Consider the following 11362-nt stretch of genomic DNA (forward strand, 5'->3'; position numbering starts at 1 on the left):
AGGATCTCAGGTTTGGTATTAGAAGCATTGAGATATCACATCTCATGCTATCAGAAGGGTCTCAGGATTGGAATGGGAAGGAGTTGGATATCACATCTCATGCTAAAGGGAGGGTCTCAGGTTTGGAAGGGGAAGGATTTGGATATCACATCTCATGTTATCGGAAGGATCTCAGGTTTGGTATTAGAAGTATTGAGATATCACATCTCATACTATAGGAAGGGTCTCAGGATTGGAATGGGAAGGAGTTGGATATCACATCTCAAGCTATAGGAAGGGTCTCAGGTTTGGTATAAGCATTGAGATATCACATCACATGCTATAGGAAGGGTCTCAAGATTGGAATGGGAAGGAGTTGTATATGACATCTCATGCCATAGGAAGGGTCTCAGGTTTGGTATAAGCATTGAGATATCACATCACATGCTATAGGAAGGGTCTCAGGATTGGAATGGGAAGGACTTGGATATCACATCTCATGCTATAGGCAGGGTCTCAGGTTTGGAAAGGGAAGGAGTTGGATATCACATTTCATGTTAGAGGTAGGATATCAGGTTTGGTATTAGAGGCATTGAGATATCACATCTCATGCTATCAGAAGGGTCTCAGGATTGGAATGGGAAGGAGTTGGATATCACATCTCATGCTAAAGGGAGGGTCTCAGGTTTGGAAGGGGAAGGATTTGGATATCACATCTCATGTTATAGGAAGGATCTCAGGTTTGGTATTAGAGGCATTGAGATATCACATCTCATGCTATCATAAGGGTCTCAGGATTGGAATGGGAAGGAGTTGGATATCACATCTCATGCTAAAGGGAGGGTCTCAGGTTTGGAAGGGGAAGAATTTGGATATCACATCACATGTTATAGGAAGGATCTCAGGTTTGGTATTAGAAGCATTGAGATATCACATCTCATGCCATCGGAAGGGTCTCAGGATTGGAATGGGAAGGAGTTGGATATCACATCTCATGCTATAGGAAGGGTCTCAGGTTTGGAACGGGAAGGAGTTGGATATCACATCTCATGTTATAGGAAGAGTCTCAGGTTTGGTATAAGCATTGAGATATCACATCTCTGCAATCGGAAATGTCTCAGGATTGGGATGGGAAGGAGTTGGATATCACATCTCATGCTATAGGAAGGGTCTCAGGTTTGGAACGGGAAGGAGTTGGATATTGTTAAGACGGATTTCTGAACTCTGTCCTGGTGGCGCAGAAGTTCAGATGGCCAACCTAATTTCTTGGAACAGGGTAACCTCTGGACAAGCCAGACCAATCAAGGTAGCGATCGCGGCGGTCAAGACTAGGTCTCAAGAGAGGTGAGGGTGACTGAAAGCCCGCAATGAGCACACAAAGCAAGGACACTTACAAACTACTCCAAACAGGTGCTATATTAAAAATATATACACATTTATTCCAAGGCCTTTAAAACAATGACCGTAGCGAGAAATCACAATACAACTCTAGTAAACCAACACATACCATACCAATACAATATATATACAAATACAAACAAGACTCAAGCGTTAGATGCACGAAATGTGTAGTCCACCTAAAAGGGAAGGAAAACAGGCAGTGCGAAATAATGCTTAGACCCAGTCCGCCTTCAGAGGCACCTAACTAAAAGGAAGTCCGAGCCCTACGAAGAGTGGAGCCTTGTGCTCAAAAGTACCTGCACACGCTGGTGCCAACGGGCAAAAGGGGAGTCTCTTCGAGGGAGATCAGGCAGTTCAGTTTAGTGCACAAACGAAGAAGAACAGTGTTCCGCGACTCAAGCGCAGCCTCCACTGTGGGCAGAAGCAGAGCGCGAGTACGGAAAGGCGTGCTGTTTTGACACAGCGGGGAAAAGCTATGGGCTCCTGCAGGAGGGCGACCAGTTCCTAGCTATGCTACTCACCGGTCCACGATGCAAGCAGACCCAGGCTTCTCCGCATCAGTTTCCGTCGCTGGCAGGTTCAGAAGAGCAGGGGACGTCTCGTCGTCGTGTTTAGTCTGCAGCAGCAGAGTTGAGTAAAAGACGTCCCAAACGAAGGAACCCGCACAGTTTGTTACCACAGCAGGGCAACGGAGCGGCGGTGTGTATCTGAGCCAAATGTACACTACTCACTTCAGACCTGGGAACGCCAAGTGTACGAATCATGTGAGAGTGACAAGGACTCGATATACTACACAACCTGGCGGCGGTTACAGAGCAAGACTCCTGTGTAGGCTGGTCAGTCTGCTGGATGGCCCAGAGACGCTTCCGAAGGCTTACTAGCAGGAGATGGTGAAGATGCCGAGAATAGCTGTCCCCGCTATTCCAAGGGTCGAAGTACCAGTACAGGCCTTCTGGTTCGATCAAAGGTGAAAAGGGTTTCACAAGGCGACAGCAGTGCAGAGGAGCAGTCCTTCAGCGGGTCACCAGCGATTCCTCGGTTCAGCCTCTTGGTTGCAGGATACTTGGCTCCTGTATTCCTTCGTTCGTGAGAACTCAGGAGATCGACATGGTAGTGGTGTTTCCAGCCCCCTCTTATCCACGGTTCCCTCCGCGCCAAAACGGAGGGGACCCAATGGGAGATCCGCTCATCAACACTCACACCATTCGTGGACCTATCACGGACCACGGTGGTCCCAGGCATTCACACCACCCTAGACTCTCTGGCACCCAGGATGTGTATTGGGACCAGACATCCCAGCCCACATCCTGGAGGCACACACAAGACATGTAGAAGCCTGCGAAAGCATCTGTGTTTCGCGGGAAAGCACATGCCCAAATAAGGAAGGCCCCAGGTCGGCTCGACCTGGGGAAGGTGAAGGGAGCAAGACGGTCAGCGGACAGGACAAAGGAGCCTCGTGGTCTGGCCATTTTGGGATCTAGGCCACCATTTTGGGTTAAGCGCGAGAAACGCGCTTAGAACGCCAAAAGGAGCTCAAAACACAAGAAACGATCGCTGCCACCATTCCCGTCCGTGAATCACTTGCACCGATCAGTTACAATCCTGAAAGAGTATCTAGGGCCTGTAGAAGGCTAGAGACCCAAGAGAGCAGTAACTTAGCTTACAGTGCCCTCTTGTGTCATGTTGCACGAAAGCCGCAACATGATACAAGAAACTACGGAAACCAGCGTTTCCTGGCACTGACTGTCTTAAGGGCATGACAGTTTCCCCGTAAGAAAGGAGCGAAAGCCCAGAGGAGTGCGGCAGAAGGCTGCACTTCTCGGGCAAAGTCGAGAACAAGGTGAAAAACAACAGCAAAAAGTTTAGGGGTTGCCACATGGAAGGAAAATTACCTACAATTACGAAATCTTTCCTAACACTCGCCCCTCCCAGACTATGGACAGGGGGAACTATTCCACCCCTGGATGAGTCTCTTGTTCAGGTCGGTTAAACATTCTGCACAACCCATCAGCATTGCTATGTTGGACACCTGGCCTATGCTCAATAGTGAAGTCGAAGCCTTGTAGACTTATGGACCACCTAAGCAACTTTGGATTCTCCCCCTTCATGTTTATTAGCCACTTTAAGGGCTTATGGTCAGTTTGCACAGTGAAGTGGGTCCCATAGAGGTAGGGCCTCAGCTTCCTTAGGGCCCACACAACAGAGAAACATTCTTTCTCTACCGTGGACCATCTGAGCTCTCTGTCCTTAAACTGGCGACTAATAAAACCAATAGGGTGTTCCTTACCCTTCTCATCTACTTGCGATAGTACAGCTCCTATCACAGTGTCAGAGGCGTCCGTCTGCACGATAAAAGGTCTTTGATAATCAGGGGCCCTGAGGACAGGGGCCTGGCACAAGGAGTCTTTTAAGCCATTGAAGGCCTTCTCACATTCGTCGGTCCAAGTTACCTTCTTGGGTTTCTTCAGAGTTGTGAGGGCAGTCAGAGGGGCAGCTATGGTGCCATAGTCTGCCACAAAATTGCGGTAATACCCCGTGAGTCCTAAGAAGGCTCTCACTTGGGTTTGTGTAGTGGGGGTAGGCCAGTCTTGTACTGCTTGTACTTTACTGGGTAGAGGCTGTATCCTCCCTCCACCTACTTCATGTCCAAGGTAAAACACTGAGCCTTGTCCAATCTGGCGTTTACTAGCCTTTATGGTCAAGTGTACTTTCTGAAGAGCCTGGAGCACAATCCCGAGGTGTTTCACATGGTCTTCCCAGGTGGCACTGAAAACTGCTATATCGTCCAGATATGCAAGACAGAATTCGTCCAACCCATTCAAAACATGATGCACAAGCCTCTGGAAAGTGGCAGGTGCATTCTTCAACCCGAACTGCATTACCCGGAATTGGTAAAGGCCGTCTGGAGTAGAAAACGCTGTCTTCTCCTTGGCATGTTCTGCTAAAGCTATTTGCCAATAGCCAGCAGTGAGGTCAAACGTGCTGAGGTACTTGGAGGCACCCAAAGTATCCACCAGCTCATCTGTTCGAGGCAAGGGGTGTGCATCTGTCTTGGTGACAGCATTCAGAGCCCTGTAATCCACGCAGAACCTCAATTCAGAAGTGCCTGCCTTTGGAACGAAAACCACAGGGCTGGACCAAAGACTACTAGAGGGTTCAATCACCCCAAGGTCTAACATCTTGTTGACCTCGGTCTTAATATAAGACCGTACTTTGTCTGACATCCTGTATCCCCTACTTTTGGTAGGTACACTGTCTCCTGTGTCTATGTTATGTTTGCACCAAGGTGTCAAACCAGGCGACTGTGAAAACAGGGGGGAAAACTGCCTAAGCAAACTTTTCACCTCAGCCTGCTGATCAGAAGTCAGGTGAGGGGCCACTCGGACACCCTCAAAGGAGCTATCTGAAGGACCGCTTTGGAACAGGTCGGGGAAAGGTTCAGACTCCTCTTCCTCAACATCTGAAGCCAGTAACAGTGCTGCGATTTCGACTCTTGGGACGAAAGCCTTCAGCCTATTCACGTGAAACACTTTTGGAGCCTGTCCAGGCCTTCCAAGGTCCACTAAATAGTTAACCTCACCCAGGGGCTCCACCACTGTGTAAGGGCCTGACCATTTGTCCTGTAAAGCTCAAGGCCTTATGGGATTCATGATCAGGACTTGCTGACCAGGTGTAAAGTTGATGAGGGAAGCTTTCTGGTCGTACCAATGTTTCACCAGCGCTTGTACTGCCTTCAATTTATCACTAGCCAAGCCCATGAGAAGTACCATCCGTTTTCTGAGCCCTAGCACATAATCAACTACGTTGGTAGTAACAGGGGGAGTGGGCATCTCCCATCCCTCTTTGACTATGGCTAAGGGTCCCCGTACAGGATGACCAAACAGAAGTTTGAAGGGGCTGAAGCCAACACCCTCCTGTGGTACCTCTCGGTAGGCAAACAGTAAGCATGGTAAAAGAAGATCCCATTGTCTTCTCTGAAGCTTCTCCAGAGCCCCAATCATGCTTTTTAACGTTCTGTTGAAACGTTCCACCAGACCATTGGTCTGGGGGTGGTATGCAGAAGAGAACTTGTAGGTGACCCCACATTCTTTCCACATAGCCTGCATATACTTCGACATAAAGTTGCTGCCACGAACTGACACAACTTCTTTAGGGAAGCCAACCCTAGTAAATATGCCAAGTAAAGCTTTTGCAACTGACTTGGCAGTTACAGTTTTCAATGGGATGGCCTCAGGATATCTGTTTGCATGGTCGACCAGCACCAGGATAAACCTATTGCCCGAGGATGTTTGCGGGTCAAGGGGACCAACGATGTCGATCCCTACCCTTTCAAATGGTACCCCCACAACTGGGAGCGGTACCAACGGAGCTTGGATTGTCGAGCCAACCTTACCAGATAACTGGCAGGAGGCACAACTCCTGCAGTGACTTTCTACTTGCACCCCCATCTTGGGCCAGTAGAAGTGCATGGATAACCTTTGCTTGGTCCTCTTAATACCAAGGTGACCAGCAAGGAGCACTTCATGCGCCAACTGCAGGAGGAAGGGCCTAACAGCAAGGGGAACCACCAACCTCCTATGGTCTCCTTCTGTAGACTCTGTGGGCTCACTATACAGGAGTCCACCTTCCCAATAAATCCTATGCGTCCCAGGAGGTTCACCCTCAAGCTGGGAGCAGGCCTGTCTCCTTAGGCCTTCCAGAGATGGGCACTCACGTTGGCCTTTACTGAATTCGTCCCTATCAGGACCTCCTTCAACTAACAAGTCTTTTAGTTCAGGATGGTCGTTGGGGTCAAATACTTCAGGCATCGCCACCTCCTCGTCAGGCCCGGGCGATTGACCAACTTCCTCCACCGCAGTGGTAGGCGAGCTCGGGGGAATATTCTCTTTCCCTCGTCTTGACTTGTTGACTCCTTTCGCCTTGGGTTTCCCCTTCGGCTGGGGCGGCGTATTGGTCTTGGCCAATGCTGCCCGTGCTTGAGACCGTGTGTAGGGTCTTTCGGCAGTGTCTCCTACGAGCCCTAAAGCTCTGAGATCATTACCTAACAAGACCTTTCCCGGGACGTTTCTCTGAATGCTCACTGGAATCCTGACTGCTGTACCATTTAAAGTAAGATTTACAGGTATTACTGGGAACATACGGAGTGGGCCGTCAGCCAACTTAGTGGGCATCAGAGTAGCTCTGGCAACTTCCTCTGAGTCTACCAAGGTAGAATCCACTACAGTTCGACTGCACCCACTATCCCTAAGAGCTGGAGTATCTACTCCATTGATCAGCACACTGGCCCTCATTACGACCCTGGCGGAAAGTGACTGACCTGACCGCCATAGCGTAAATAGCGTTTCCGCCATTGCACGACGTAGCAAAGTTTGGCTAATTCCGACCCATCGTGCACGAGCACTACGCCATGGCGGAAGTGCAAAGTCCGCGATGGCGGAAATGTCCCCAAAACGCCCCTCACCGCCGTCGTACGGCGCCCTAGGTGCAATTCCGCCACCCATCTGAGCGGTCACCGTAATGAGCGGCAATCGGAAAGTACGGTGACCGTAAATATACGGAAACGGAAGTTAAAAAATGGTCCCGGAACGGGAAACAGCACGGCGTACACCTATAAAATCTGAATTCCCACACAACCATAAAAAATACTACCCTGAGACACATCCCAACCCGTCATCCACCCCAGTGAAAGCAATAAAAATGGGAAAAGTAGCGAAAAAAGCGTGCGACCGCAAGCGGCAGGTCCACTTCTCCCGTGAGGAACTCACCGTGCTCACAGAGACCCTCCAGGAGAATGCTGCCGTCGTCTTCTCGACGCAAATGACCAGGGCAGCACTTGCGAACAAGAAGGCCATATGGGCCCTGGTGGCACAGCGGGTAAATGCGGTGGGGACCGCACCCCGCAACCCACAGCAATGCAGAAAGCGATGGGACGACCTGCGGATACGCGTACGGAGCATACTATCCGCCAACCGTAACATTGCCACAGCTACCGGGGGAGGATCGGAATCACCCATCAAGTTGACCCCCTGGGAAGAAATCTGTGCCTCCACCATTGGAATGGAGAGTATAGAGGGAGTCGGAGGGATGGAGAAAGGAGTGCAGACATCCGAAGAATCAGGTAGGTGGGCCAAATAAAACAATGCTAAATTCACAATGTCCAATCATGTGAAGTACCATGTGTCCACATAGTGCAACAGTAACACATGTCCAGGAGAACGTCCACATACATTGGCCTGATAGCGCACTTTAAAACTCACATTAAATACAGAAATCATTAAAAATCCTAAAAACACCCTCTACACGTGCAGCAGGCACACCCTAACTGCAGGCTGCAAAACAACTGCATCCTCAATCCACACAAAAATGAAACCACCTCCAAGGCCCCGACCCAAATCACCCTTAGGTACCACCCCAATGCATGTGATACATTGCCATTCCAATTTCAACAGACCCATTAATAACGCTCGCCCTCCTTTACTCCACCACAGGGTCCGATTCAAATGACGAGCTCCAGGACACCCCTACCAGCACACCTGCAAAGACGGCCAAGACCAACGGCCAAAGACCCTCCACCTCAGCTGCACGCATCAAGACACGGCAGCAGCACAAATCAAGTGGCAGCACACAGGAGGGAACTTCAACAGGCACCCCAGCAGCCAGCATGCCCACAACAGCACCACCACAGGTCCCCCCAATGGATGCCACAGAAGGCACTGCTTCTGGTGGCAGCAGCACCATAGGTGACACTGCATTAATGGCAGCATGCTCCGACACAGAAAACGGGGATGTCGAAGTAAGATCCATCCATGACCTGTCTCAATCCCCCTGTTTGTTCCATCCTGTACACCATGAGGATACCACGCAGGGGAACCCACAAGACGACGACTGGCCATCCCCCACAAGCCCTGTGGCAAGGCAACATGAGGTGTCCAGCCCCTCTGTGACACCACCGCAAATGGCCATGGCACAGCAGAGGCAACAGTCCCTCGACCAGGTGATCGTGCAACAGCAGCAACTGGCCACGCTCCTCAAGGACCATGCTGATGAATGTGGGGGCACTAAGGCAGCCATAGAAACATCAACTGAGACACTTAGGGCAGAAATGGAGAGAAGTACAGAGACACTAAGGGCACAAATGGAGAGAAGCACCGAGAGCCTGAGGGGGCAACTGCATGCGACGTCCAAAGACGTATGTGCTGAACTTGCCGCTGTGCACCGTGTGCTCACTGAGCTCTCACAAACCCTTAGGGACATGCATGGACGTGAGCAGGCAGAGACATCATCCGTTGCAAGTTCCGTCCAGGGCAGCCCCCAACGTAGATCTGGGAGGAACCTGCGCTCCACAGGCAGGGGTGCCCCTGATACCCGGAGAGGGGGCTTGCAATAGCGTCTGCCCACTGACAATGAGCATCTTCGGACACTGGTGTTCGGGGGGGAGGTAGGAGGGTGGAGGGGGTGTGTTGGGCTCACTTGGGTGGCGGGTCGATGGGGTGTGTAACATAATTTCACATATGCTATAAACATTTCATAATCATCCAATGAGATGTGTGGACATTGATCTTTGTGTACGAGGCCTTTATAGGCGTACAGTCCACATTGTGCATGTTCCAGACACACACAGTGCCACAAGTCCCGTGTCCATGTAACAGCCACCAGGCGTGAGTGCTAGAAGCATGCATCTATGATATTCTGACGAATCTCATGGCCCTCCTGTGCCTCGCGGACTCCTTGAGGTGCTGCCACATCCCCACCCTCATCATGACCATCTTCAGGTGCTTGCAGTTCTGCGTCAGGGGGCATGGGCACATTTCTACGTACGCACATGTTGTGTAGCATGACACATGCCATGACCATCTTTGCAACCTTCTCATGGCAGTACAGGAGTGCCCCGCCAGACCAGCTGAGGCAGCGGAAACAAGTCTTCAGTAGGCCGAATGCCTGTTCTATGACTACACGGGTACGTGAGTGGGCATGGTTGTAGTCCTCCTCAGGCTGGTTCTGTGGGTTCCGGAGTGGTGTAAGGAGCCATCTCTTCAGTGGATACCCGGCATCACCTGTATGTGGACAATAAAGGATGTTTGTGGAATGACATTGCTACGTACGCCCCCCCTCCTGCCAGGTCATTGCCGCATCACATACCCCACATTATCATGCATGAAATGAGACTCACCGAGTAGCCAGGATCTGTTCCCTGCGTGTCGCTCCATGTAGCGTGGTATTCTAGAGTTCCTCAAGACCATAGAATCATGGGTTGATCCAGGAAAGCGTGCACAACAATGTGTAATGATCCTGTTTGAGTCACACACCATTTGTACATTAAGAGAATGAAATTGTTTTCGGTTGCGGTACTGAGCCTCCATGGCATGTGGGACGACCAATTCAACATGGGTGCAGTCGATGGCACCAATGCAACCCGGTATGCCGCCAAGTGCATGGAATCCCACTTTTGTGTTCGTAATTTCCTGCTCCGAGCGTGGTAGAGAGATGTAGTCGTCTGCGTGCTTCAGGAGGGCATCGAGCACTTACAATAGTGTCCGTGAGAACACTGGCTGTGAAATGCCATGCAACTGTCCGACTGTGTGCTGGTAGGTGCCTGTGGCCAGGAAGTGGAGTACAGACACCACCTTCAGTAGGGGTGGGATGGCGGTTGGGCTATCTATCATGCTGACAAGGTCAGCCTGTGTCATGTCCACAATGGCGGTTATGGTGTCCCGGTCCAAACGGTAGAGGGTGTGGATCTGCTCATCCGTGAGGTTGAACGGATGTGCTCGGAGGCGTGGGATTGCGGGCTGCCTGCGTGGTGGTAGTGGCTGTGCTGGCCGGCCTTGCTGGCCCTGCCTTGCCCTCCTCCTCCTGCGTCTCCTCTGTGTGGCCGGTTGTTGTAGTAGTTGGTGTTCGTCTTCTTCTTGAAGTTGGAGTACTTGCAGTGCTATCAGGTCCCCCAGGGCCAACATCGCTAGTCCTGCCGGTAGCATTTTGGAGTGGGTGTGGTTGTGTGAGGGGGTTGGGTGTGCAATTTATGTGTTTTCAAGCTGTATTGCCTCCACCTGTGGTGATTCATTCCACCTGTGCAAGCTGCAATCCCCTTTGGGCGAGCACGTCCCGCACGCAACGCTGCAATTCGACGCATGGCATCTTGCTATTACAATCATGTATTTGATCCCGATGGCAGTGAAATATTGGTTCATATGTTCATTCTGCTATGGTCCCATTGTTTCACATACTATCTTTGCAGTCGCGAACAAACTTGTGAAGGGTCAGTGGAATGTAGTACTCGATTAACGGTGGACCCTCATGCAGCACTGTACCGCGGTTCACCGACGGGCGGGGCGTCCCATTTGTGAGTGAAGCCACTTTGCATTTTCACACATTGCCGCACTACATGGATGGATTTGTTATTTCAAGCGGTCACAGATGCCTTTTCGACGTGATGTTGCAAATGAGGAATTCGAAGGACGGCGCTTTCGGTCTTCAGCTAGCGGCGAGGAGACGCCCACAGGTCTGACTGCAAATATAACGTTCTATTGTTTAATGTCCTTGGGACAGGGGCCATGGCGAGAATGCAATGATTGATATGAATAGTATGGGATGCGCAATAGCGGGGTGGACGATAAGTCAGGACGTTCCCAAATACATGTTACTTCACAACACTGGAATTCCGGCCTGGAGCACAGTGGATTTTGCAGACTGCATTACGCACAGACTCAATGGAAATTTCACATGTTATGTGAGTACATAATCAGGCGTTTTCATACCGGGATGAGGGAATGATGTATGGATGCATGGACAGATGATTTGATGGAGAGTTTGCCATGTACAGGGCTTTTTGGAATCTATCCACCTCCCCTGCGCTATGTGATGCAGAGCTGCCATAGTGGGACCATCGTCTATCTGGCCTTGTTGAACCCTCCCTGTCTCGACGCGCCTTCAAACACTTGTGTCTATGCACGTTACTAATCCCATCGAATGGATTTTGTTTTGA

Source organism: Ambystoma mexicanum, unplaced genomic scaffold (assembly GCF_040938575.1).
Source record: "Ambystoma mexicanum isolate Mex_15411 unplaced genomic scaffold, UKY_AmexF1_1 Mex_scaf5, whole genome shotgun sequence".
In the NCBI taxonomy this organism is placed as follows: domain Eukaryota; kingdom Metazoa; phylum Chordata; class Amphibia; order Caudata; family Ambystomatidae; genus Ambystoma; species Ambystoma mexicanum.